The following is a 12,614-nucleotide window of genomic DNA, read 5'->3' on the forward strand; positions in this document are numbered from 1 at the left end:
TGATTACCGTAGCAAGATGTTGGATCGTCTTCATAATAGTGGTAGCTACAAAAAGCTTTCCAAAAATCCCTTGAAGAAGGTTGCTAGAAATGTGGCTTTGGCCATTAAATCCATTGGCTCGTTGAGTTCCTTGCACCATAAGCTCATTGAAAGCAACCCTATTACTCCTAGAATCTATGGCCTCCCAAAGATTCACAAGGAAGGAGCCCCCTTAAGACCCATCGTCAACACCATTGGGGGTCCTACCTATCTTCTTGCGAAGTTCCTGGCTTTAAAGCTTAAGCCCCTTGTTGGTCGAACGGAGTCCTTCGTAAAAGACTCTGCTTCCTTTATCGAGGAGCTCAAGGACATTAAGCTTGATCCTGGGGACATTCTTGTCAGTTTTGATGTTGTCTCCCTGTTCACTTGCATCCCTATTAATGAGGCCATGGATGTGATCAACCGCCTAACAGATCCTGACACGGCTAGGTTGGTTGAGATCTGTCTTACTTCCACCTTCTTCAGTTTTGAAGGGGAGTTCTTCGAGCAAACATGTGGGGTTGCAATGGGATCCCCCCTTTCCCCTGTTGTTGCTAATTTGTTTATGGAATATTTTGAGTCCAAGGCTCTGAACTCTTCCCGGCTCCTCCCTAAACTATGGAAGAGGTATGTGGATGACACCAATGTCATCTGGTCTCATGGCTAGGATGAGCTTGATCTCTTCTTTGATCATCTTAACAGGCAGTCCTCAGCCATTAAGTTCACTAAGGAGCAGGAAGTTGAGGGATGCCTTCCTTTCCTTGATATTCTTATTTCTAGGAATGATGATGGTTCCCTTGCCCATCAAGTGTTTCGAAAGAAAACTCCTACGGAGCAGTATCTTCATGCCAGTTCCCACCACTTCCCGGCTCAAAAGATGGGTGTTCTTAGTACCCTTGCTACTCGGGCCCTGAGGATCTCGAACAAGAAGAGCTTTGAGAAGGAAAAATCCCATCTGCTGGATGTCTTTGTGGAGAATGGTTACAGTAGATACATGGGTCATAGGGCTTTCCTTAAAGCTTCCAAGAATTTTCTGGCGAAAAGAGAACCAAAAGAACGTGTTCTTGGTGTCCATCTTCCTTATGTTCAAGGGACCACTGATAGATTGGTAGGATTCTCAGGAGACATAGTATCCCTGTGTCCTTCAGGCCCCTAAACACCATTCATTCGTCCCTCAGATCGGCGAAGGATCCCATCGACCCTAAAGATATGAAGGGTGTTTATATGATCCCTTGTTCCTGTGGGACCCCCTATATTGGGGAGACTGGTCGTTCCATTAATCAGAGGATTAGCGAGCACGCAACAGATCTGAAGCATAGGAGATCTAAGTCTTCCGCTTTGGCTGAATATGCTGAGAAAACCAATCATCATGTTTGTATTGAAGAAGCCAGTGTTATTGCTAAGGTTTCGCATTTCCATCATCGAAAATTCAGGGAAGCGCTTGAGATCGAAAAGAGACCAAGCAATCTCAATAGAGATGATGGTTGGAAAGTCAGTAGGTGTTGGGTCCTAGCCCTCTCTTCCTAGTCATTTTTTCGTCCTCTTTGGTTTTTGGTGTCTTTTATCTTTATTTTTCACTTATTTATCTATTATTATTATTATTATTTTTAATTCCTATTATTTTTATTAATTAATTTATTTAAGGGCCTCCATATAACTAATTTTCCTTTCTAATTCCTTACGGCTTATAATCCTTTGTTTTTCTAATATTTTTAAATAAAATCAATTTATACATTACTCTATACATTTAACTTTTCCTTTATTATAAGGTCTTTTGATCCTTTTCTAATTACATTTTATTATTTAACATTCATTTTAATAATACTTTGTATAAAATTAATTTATATATTACTCCATCCTTTATTACAATAGCATTTAATTTTACTAATTTTCCTTTTAAATTATTAACTAACTTATAATTTTTAATTAACTTACAATTTTAATAATACTTTTAGATGAGATTATATTTTCTTCCTTTAACCAATTTCCTTGTTAAATGATTAATTAACTTATAAAATTTTTATTTATTAGGGCTCATGCCGATTATAATTTTTTATTCATCCATTAGGTCATTTGATTAACTAATTTTCCTTTTAATTATTAATTAAATTATAATTTTTAATTATTAACTTTGATTTTCTTTAGTACCTTTTATTCTTAATTACTTTTAAATTATATTATTTATTCTTTTTAGGCCTTTCAAGGTCATTTTTATTATTTAACTTATAGTTTTGATTTATTAGGTCTCATACCATTTACCTTAATTACATACTTTTTTAATAATACTTTTATATAAAATTAATTTATATATCCTTTAATTTACTTATTTTCCTTTTAAATTATTAATTACCTTCTTCTATTTTAATTAACTTATAAAAAATTTATTTATTAGGTCTCATATAATTTTTATTCATCCATTAGGTCATTTAATTAACTAATTTTCCTTTTAATTATTAATTAAATTATAATTTTTAATTATTAACTTTTATTCTTAATACTTTTAAATTATAATTATTTATATTTTTAGGCCTTTTTTGTAACTAATTATTAATTAACTTATAGTTTTTAATTATTAGGTCTCGTACCATTTACCTTAATTTATTTATTTTTACGAATTAAAATATTATAATAATTTTGACCCTTGTCCTTAAGTCAAACTAGCCGTTAGATATGCTAGCTGTTGGAGGCTCTTCTCAGACTATTTAGCATGAGGAGCTAGATCTGTTTCTTCATCTTGTCCTAACGATGAACCACCCTAGTTGGTTCGAAACGCGTCTACAAATGAGATTCCATGTGATTTTTGCTGAAATCTTTCTCTAACTTGATATGGATCACAGAAGCCTAAACTCGATTATGAGTTGGATATTTTTTAAGCACCACCATCCCTATGCTTTTGGAATAACCATGGATCTCCATAAAATAATATCAAAGGGTTTTTTTGTCTTGTTTCCCTACCCACATAAATCAAAGTGATAATTGCTTTATTTTTTTTACAATTCCATTATGAATCCATGCAATAGAAGTCCAATAAACTAGGATCACTTCAACAAATGATTTCACCAGAACAATCCTTCTAATGCGAGATGGCCATATATTGCAACACCCCAATATGCATTTTTCAATTTTAGCAATAAGACATAACCAATTTTATTTTATGTGTGATTTCACTTTTAGGACTTTTAGGATAAAACCTACGTATTAGATCTCATCCTAACTCTACAATTCAAGAGAATAATATGTTTTCTATATAAAAAATCTCCTCTACAGAAGGCCCCAAGTAATATACCAAGGACTTCTCGCTATATATTTTCATACTAGTGGCAAGGGAGAACTTCTCACTATTTATTTTCATATTAGTGGCAAGGGAGAAAGTTTCTGACATGCCTTGTAAATTTTCTAGATGCCTTAAGTTTCCATTAGATCAAATTGAAATATCGACAATTAAGAGCAAGTGTGAATTTGAACAAATATGACTATGTCTTTAAATGGTTTTATATGATTAACACCATTTAATAGTTTGCTTACCTACAAACACTAAGAGGAAGAGAAGGGGATAAAGTGAACAACCTTTTATAAGGCCTCTCTTTGTGATAAAAAATGGGGAAGCTACACCATTGATTAAAATTGCAAAAGAAGTGGATGTTATTGGATGAAAACCTGAGAGAGAGGAGGACGAACAACAAGGTCGAACAACGGGGGTTGTAGATAGTTGCAGTTAGTGAACCTTATGGAGTGCCACAGAGGAGGGAGTGGAGCTCCCTCCTATAAGGAGGCTGTAGCCAGTAGAGGCAAGAAACCTCTAGAAAATGTTAGAGGAACTGGGGAGGAAGGGAAAAGAAACATGGAAGAGGAGACATGAGAAGCCATAAATAAGGAAAAGAATGGCACAAAAGACAAGGAGGCAGAAGACAAAAAACAGGGAACTAAAGACAAAAAATAAAAGGGACCCTATAGACCCAAAGCAGAGATAACTCCCAGGGTCATTTTAAATGATCCGGCTCTGCAGGCGCATAGGGGTCACATACAGATGCATGCCATCATTTGTAAGTTCATGGGAGTATGGCCCACTGAAAAAGCTTTACAGTCGTGGATTAAATACCACTGGAAACCTAAAGGGAGCATAGAACTACATCTTGGGTCCAAGGGATTCTTTATGGTGGTGTTCACGAATATTGAAGACAAGGATAGAGTATTTGAAGGAGGGCCTTACTTCTATGCTGCAGCGGGACTCTACATGAGGCCATGGATGATGAATTTTGTTCCAGAAAGGGAAACTTTCACTTCAATACCGGTCTGGGTAAGGCTCTATTCTCTACCTCTTGATTACTAGCAAAATGAATTGTTAGCCGCCATAGGCAATAAATTAGGTCGCTATGTTAAAGCCTCTGAAGCCACTAGAAGGGGAAAATATACTTCCTTTTCTAGAATATGTGTGGAAATGGATCTATCAGGAGCTTTACCGGATGAGGTGATCTTGGAAGTTTTTGATGAAGAATGGGTGCAAACAGTAGACTATGAGCACATTCCGTTCAGATGTCAAATATTTCATGAACATGGACACCTTTTCAGAGACTATCCACTCAGTAAAGAAGTAAATAAGAGCAAAAATAGTACAATGAAGGAAACAGACAGCTTCTAGAAAGTGGTCAATCAAGGTAAAGGAGGTAAAAGAGGACTGAAACAACATCAAGATGAAGGAAAATAGTTCAGTCAGAACAAATTCCAAGTGCTTGAGGAAGAGGAAGAGATTACAAAAGGAGATCAAGCAATGGAAGGAAGTACTGTGGAAAAGGAGAAGGAAGAAAACCGGGAACAAACACAAAATATTGATTATCAGAAAGAAGCTATAATGAGTGATGCAGAACTGGAGATGGATCAGGAAATGATCCAGAATGAGATGGACCTGGAGGACCATGAAATACAGGAAATTATTGACAAAGAAAACCTAAATCTAGAAGGGTTCTTGATTTAGGGAACCACGAGAGGAGTGGATTCGTTACCTCAAGCAGAGCTCAACATAATACAACAGTTGTTTTTATGGAAAACGCAGGCTAGGGCACTAGAAAGAGGAAAAACCATCGTTAAGCAGGATAACAAAGGTGTGAAAACGATGAAAACTACTCTGGGACTAGCCACTAGAAACCTAGGCAAGAAAAGAGGTAGAAAAAAGCAGAATGAACTCTTGATGGAGTGTGGAAAGTTGATGATTGATTCAGGTAAGATGAAAGATCTATCCAACTACTTCTTTACGAATATTTAATAATGACGTTTACATCTTGGAATATTAGAGGTCTAGGGAGTAAGAGAAAGTAGAGAATGCTTAGTAATAGAATGAAACAAGAAACATCGGATACAATTTTCATCCAAGAAACGAAATGTTCCATTCAAAAATTAAGACAAATTCATAGCAAATGGCTCAACAAATTTGAGTTTTTTGAAGTTAAAGTAGAGAATACAGCAGGGAGTATACTCACTCAATGGAACCCCCAAAAAATAGGCATTTTGGATGTGGAGGCTTCCAGGAATTATTTATCGGTTTTTATTCAACCGGTAGGAGAAAGGGACACCTTTCTGGTCACAAACGTTTATGGTCCTCAGAGAATAGATGATAAACTCAGGTTTCTTGATTCCCTGGTGGATCTTAGGGATAGATATGCAGATATACCTTGGATCATGGGAGGGGACTTCAACATGATCAAATCTCTCTCAAAGAAAAAAGGAGGAACAAGAGCTCTAAGTAAAGACTCTTTAGCATTCCAAACCTTTTCAGACAATATGAATCTTGTTGAAAATAATTGGAATTCTGGCCTCTTTACTTGGAATAACAAAAGAGGTGGAGATTCCCATGTTGCCTCTAAGTTAGACAAATTCCTCATCTTTGAGAATCTTACGCTGACAAATAACGGGGTAACAACGCGAGTTTTTTCCCTTTGGAGGCTCAGAACACTGGCTGATTCAATTGGAGATTAAGGGTATTGGTACTCCCAGGAACAAACCTTTCAGATTTGAAAATATCTGGCTGTCACACCCAGACTTCATCAGCAACATTGAAAAATGGCGGTCAGAAGATTTGCAGATTCAGGGGACAAAAATGCACCTTCTTCATAAAACACTAAAGCACATCAAGTTCCGGCTTAAAGAATGGAACAAGAAGGATTTTGGCAATATTTTTGAGGAGAAAAAAGTTGTTGAAAACAAAATGCAGGTTCTCAACCAAGCTCTAATCACAGAAGGCTTTGATAAAGCCATAAGTGATCAAGTGGATAAACATCATCAAGAATGGGAGAATCTATGTAAACAAGAGGAAATATTTTGGAGACAAAATTCTAGAGTTCAATGGCTCAAAGAAGGAGAGCGTAACACTAAGTTTTTTCACAGAACCACCATGGCCAATAGAACTCACAACAGAATCTCTTCGATCAAGAATGAGGAGGGGGAGCTTCATATCTCCCATGAAGCTATAGAAGTTGTGTTAGTCCATCACTTCCAAGGTATAACTCGGGAGAACAATTCGGATAGAGAGCAATTCATCAGGGAGGTAACTAGTAATATACCGAAACTGGTGTCCAGAGAGGATAATTTCAACCTTAATAGACCAGTAACAGAAGAGGAGCTTAGTGAAGTCCTCAAAGAAATGCAGAATGGCAAAGCACCAGGCCCAGATGGTTTTAATGTGAACTTTTTCAAAGCTTTTCGGAATATTGTTAAACAAGATATTTTGAATGTTGTGGAGGACTCTAGGTTAAACAAAACCATTTTGAAAGTGCTCAATACATCCTTCATTGTCCTGATCCCCAAACAGGACATTGCTCAAACATTGGATAAATATAGACCCATAGCTCTATGCAATGTGGTCTGTAAGATAATATCCAAGGTTGTGGCTAACAGACTCAAACCTTTACTTCCAGTTCTTGTTTCAGGGGAACAATCAGGTTATGTGGAAGGCAGACAAATTCTTGACAATATCATTTAAGCTCAAGAGGTGGTTCACTCACTAACTAGCAAAAGGCAGGCGGGCATGATCATGCAATTGGATATAGCCAAAGCTTATGACAAGGTAAATTGGGCCTGTTACACAGTAATTTGTCACCATCCCTGTTACTCCTCTTGTCGTACCTTGGAGGACCCATCCCGGGAGTTATAAGAAGTGACAAAGTCTAAAAACACTTGCATTATGTTCCCCTGAGTATATACTCCATGTTCCTTGAAGACATCTTCTGCAGATTATCCCTGAAAAGTGACCTTTTTCCATTGGCGCAAGTTCACAGTATTCTACCCGCGCCAATGGTGGAGATCCTCAAAAGAGGGCGCGACCATTGGTGCCCTATCTTAGAGCAATAGTCGTGCCAACCAAATTTAGTCGTGCTTTTTTCCTTAATGCACGTTCGACTGTTGTTTCCTTCATTACATGGAGCTTTTCTGAGGATAGAAAATCAGTCTTTTGTCGAGCTTTATCCATCTTTATGGCTTTTGCTAATCCGCGAAAGGTGTCCAGGTTCATTGCATCCTCCTCCCTCCTTCATCTATATAAGCTTGTCATTATGCATTGGACAAGCTAGAGTGTTGGTGTTAGTGTTATGCTAGTGATTTGGTGATTGAGTCATAGTAGTGATGATTATTGGTCATGGAGTGTTAGATGTTGAGTTCTTGGAGGAATGCTAGTGAGTGCTAGAGAGGTTATGCTGCCGGAGAGGAGATGCATGTCAAGACACATATAGTTATTCGCCCAGCCAGGAGAAGGGTCGACGTCAGAACAATGGTTGTAACTTTTCCTGTTTATTAATTGATGAGCGACTGCTATTATAGTTCCAATCTCATTATCTGTCATGGTGATATGTTGATTTATTTCCTTTCTGACTGAAATATAGTTGTGCCTTGGTAGTTTCTATGTTGGTATCTGTCTCTTCCTTTGCATGTGCAGGTGTTCGTTTATGATCTGTTGGAGCAAGGGAGCGAGGATATCAACTCTGCTTCAATCATAGCGTTGGACTCCAGGTTAGTCTTCTTGATTCACCTTTGATGCATAACTAGGAACTTGCGTAACAGCGTGGTTTGTTTGTGGCTAGTTCTGTGATAGGCTAGTGGGATCGCCTCTGTCCGCAGAGGGGATTTACCTTACCAAAAAATTGGCGACTCCGCTGGGGAGAAACTCTTGGATTTCTGTCTTGCATGTTAATTTTCTTCTGCTTGCTTGAGTGCATGAGCTTCCTGAGTCAGTTTTGAGTTGATTCTTTACTGTTTGACCCATCTGAGCACTGTCAACCCGACCTGAGGTCGTATCATTCATTTTTCTAGTTGGCAAGCTTAATTGGCGCGGTTATTTCTCTGACAGTCGCGCCAGTTGGCGCGCGTTGCTCAAGAGCAGCTCGTGCCAATCCTGTGGTAGCGCAAGTTGCAGGCTGACAGTCGCGCCAACTCTGTAAATTTTGCCTGTGTGTGGGTGGAAAGCTCATTCAGTCTCTTTATATATCTCTTTCAGCCTCTGGAACTGTGTTGAACCTCTGCTTGACTGGTCTTAGCCTGTATCCCTCAGCTGTTTGCTTATTTCTAGTGACTTTGCATGTCTAGCCTTCTGTGGGAAGTTTCGGTCTCTTGATTATCCAGTCAGCTTGTTGATTGTGTTCTGCACTTATTCAGTGATTTGTTAAAGCTTGATCTTCTATACTCTGAATACTTCACTTCTAGCTTCTTTGGATTTCACTAGTCTTTGTGTTTTTCCTTGCTTGCATGGTTCATTTTGTGTTTTAGGATTGGTTCTATTTCATTGACTGAACTTGGATTGTGCATATCTCTTAGAATTTGTTTACATGCATCATGCCATCTTAAAGGAAAAAAAAAAAATCTCCTGCATCATAGTAGTTAGCATTTATTGTTATTTGTTGCTATTAAAAAGAAAAAGACAAAATTTCGTTTCTTGTTATTAGCTGCATTAGGATCTTTGTTGAAGTGATCATTTCGTTTGTGAAAAAGATCTCAACCCTCCTGTAGATAGAATTAATTGAATCAAATGATTTAATTTTGGCATATAGTTTGCATGTAAGAAGTTTTTGAGATATCACATACGGTAGGACCAAAAAAAAAAACTGAAACATAATCAAAGATAAACTTTAAAATGAACTCAATGAACATAACAACGCATTGGAACATAACGCAAACACTCTAGAGGTCTAGGTTAGAGACGTGTTCCGGCGTCTTTAAACCTGATAGTTTATCGTCGAGTGGTTGGGTGATTCCTCCACGATGAATCGATAGGTGCCAATACGGACTGTGCTCCCACGTACCGTCGAGTATATATTGGGAGACCCCTACGATTCGCAATGCAGTGAACACAGCATTCACGAAGATCGACCACCCGTACCCTAAAAAGTATTCTGCGGTTTTGCGAAAAGTTTGGCACACCCTCTACCTAGAATTCCAGAGCAGTCACTTTTGATCCTTTTCGGACTCCCTAAACGAAAAGGTGCCTGTGAGCGTCTTGTCACTTCGTGCTCATTAAATATTCGAAGGAGACTAGAGTCATCTTTTACCCTTTTCTCGACTCTTAAAAAATGAAAAGGTCAAGTTCAGTGTCTTAAAATTTATTGGCCACGATAACATTTCCCAATTAGATTTTGTTTGCGTTAGCTTGAGTAGGATTCTTTCTCGTTCAATGGCATCCTTCCCTGAGCCCACCGGCCAAGGTGTTCCCCCTGATGGAAACCCTAGTCCATTTCCTGCTGTTGGAAATGTCGGTGTTCAGTATATCGCAACTTTGTCTTTGCCTGGGTTAACCATCGGTTTGCCCGTATGGTTGTTTTCAAACTCGGTGGTCTCGAGTGCGATAACTTCTGCTCCGAATGAACCCACCTCCCAGGTAATACCCACTTCGAATGTTACTTCCGAGGTCAATGCCGTCCAAACCACCACGGCAAACAAAGCCTCGAAAGCAAAGAAGAAAGGGAAAGCGAAAAATAAGCCAGAACAACCCAAACAGGAAGCCCCAAAACCTCAACCCGAGGACGGCACTAAACGCAAACCCAAGTATCCTTGTTTTATCTGCGATGAGGATCACTATACCAAGGATTGCCCGAGGCGGTCCGAAGTTAGTCGTTTGTTAAAAGGCACCCCTGGGACTCCTGCGGTGCTCAAAGAGCCCTTTCCCACCCAACACACTCAAAAAACTCAAATGGTGGCTGACCCTACTCAGCCTCCCTCTTCCTTTGGTTCTCAAGTGTTTATGGCTGGAACGATACCCATCAATATCAGTACTCAAACAAAAGATTACCCGCCATCTACCGGGAAGGAGCCTGAGATACCCTCTAGTGCTCCTCCGTTCAGTTCGGGTCCACCACCACCTCCTCCACCCGAACAACGTCTTGCTGATTCCAAGGTGGACCCTTCCCCTTCTTCGCCTACTGCTGCGTCCTCATCTTCTACTTCGCCTGGTGAACCTCTGGATTCAACTAACCAGGTGGCTAAGAAGAAAAAGAAGAAGAAGACAAAGAAGAAGAAGACCCCTAAACCAGAGGTTAAAGGTATAACCCAAGTCGAGCCACCTTGTGGTCCTCCGCGGAAGGTCAAATTTCCTTGTAAGTTGTGCAAGGAAGAACACCTTCTCCACGATTGTCCTGGCATTCCCAGGGTTTTAGAAGTATGGTCTCATGATCCGGACCGCCCTGCATCGTCCTCTGTAGATCATTGCGATGTTACCTTATCACCTGGAAACGGTGAGGGAAAAGAGAAGATTCGAATCCCTTGTAAACTTTGTGAAGGCAATCATCCCCTTCACCTTTGTCCATTCATGGATAAAGCCTCTATTGTATTGGAAAGTCTTACAGCTCCCTCAACCCAACTTCCTACTGGTTATCAACGTCTTTCTGCAATTGCAGAACGTTCCCCTGCTGACAAAGAAATCAATCAAGATTCCTCTCTTGTCCAGCCTCCTCTTGTCCAGCCTCCTCTTCCTGAATCTGGCTCTGCCAAGCCTGTTCCAGACCAACCATGGGTCGGAAAGAGTGTCGACTCGAGTTCACCACCCGTCGACCACTCTATTTCGGAAGAGCATCATTCTCATGTTCTTCTCGTCTCCTCAGATTCTCCTACATCTGGAAATACCCCTACATCTGAGAGTCCTACTGCACTCTCTCCCGAGCAGGGGGGCAATCATATGATTCCCCCACCAAGTAGTTCAGTCGCTTCCTTCGACTGGAGACGTTTGACTACCTTCCGCCTCCCATCTCATGTGCCTTTTTGGGTCACGGTACACGCCTATGACAAGGCAATACCTGGCACTGTCTTGGATGAGGGCGCATCTGTTAGTCTTCTGTCTGCCACTATTTGGCAAGCTTTGGGTTCCCCACAGCTTGTGCCCATAGCATCGAATCTGACTGCTTTTAACGGAAGAACTATCCAACCATTAGGGCTCCTTCCAAAGTTCCCTATTACTTTGGGAGGCAAGACCGTCTATCTAGACGTATGGGTTACCCAAGGTGCTTTAGACTTCAATCTTCTCCTTGGCCGTGACTATGTTTATGCCATGGGGGCCCTTGTCTCTTCACTTTTCCGTGTGGTTTGCTTTCCACACGATGGAAGAATTGTGACTATCGATCAATTATCGTTCGTTAGTCCACAGGTCCCCCCTGCGCAGTCGTCATCCCCTCCTGGTGTTTATCCACCAGTTGCATCTGCCCCACCACAGGTCAACTACGTGGCCACCTATCCCATGCCTGTAACCAGCGATGCCACCGTCGTGCATAGTGTCCTGGGGGCATTGGGTCCTGACTTCCGAGATGTTGACCTCCCACCGGGAGAGGCACTCTTGGAAGCCCCGACTTCCTGTTCGTTATGATGAAGTCCGGACGGAGCATAGTTCATTGTCCTATGTCAAGCTCCTTAAAAAATGAAACTAGGTCTGTCGGAGCATAGTTCATTGTCCTATGTCAAGCTCCTTAAAAAATGAAACTAGGTCTGTCAGAGCATAGTTCATTGTCCTATATCAAGCTCCTTAAAAAATGAAACTAGGTCTGTCGGAGCATAGTTCATTGTCCTATGTCAAGCTCCTTAAAAAATGAAACTAGGTCTGTCAGAGCATAGTTCATTGTCCTATGTCAAGCTCCTTAAAAAATGAAACTAGGTCTGTTGGAGCATAGTTCGTTTTCCTATGTCAAGCTCCTTAAAAAATGAAACTAGGTCTGCTGGAGCATAGTTCGTTTTCCTATGTCAAGCTCCTTAAAAAATGAAACTAGGTCTGCCGGAGCATAGTTCGTTTTCCTATGTCAAGCTCCTTAAAAAATGAAACTAGGTCTGTCGGAGCACAGTTCGTTTTCCTGTGTCAAGCTCCTTAAAAAATGAAATAAGGGTTATGAGGATAGTTCTTTTACTGTGTCAACCTCATTAAAAAATGAAATAAGGGTTATGAGGATAGTAATTTTACTGTGTCAACCTCATTAAAAAATGAAACCACTCCCTTTCCAAATCGAGTCTTTTGATTAAGATCTCCTAAAATACAAGTCGAGTCTTTCACAGATCTCGAGAGTGAACCTTCATTCCATCCACTCCGTGAATGCCATGAAGCTTGGGGGGCATGTACCTCGATTTGCATTATCATGCTGGGGGCA

This window comes from Pinus tabuliformis, chromosome 3_1 (assembly GCF_031772625.1).
Source record: "Pinus tabuliformis cultivar Carrire ecotype Pingquan chromosome 3_1, CPIR1, whole genome shotgun sequence".
NCBI lineage: Eukaryota > Viridiplantae > Streptophyta > Pinopsida > Pinales > Pinaceae > Pinus > Pinus tabuliformis.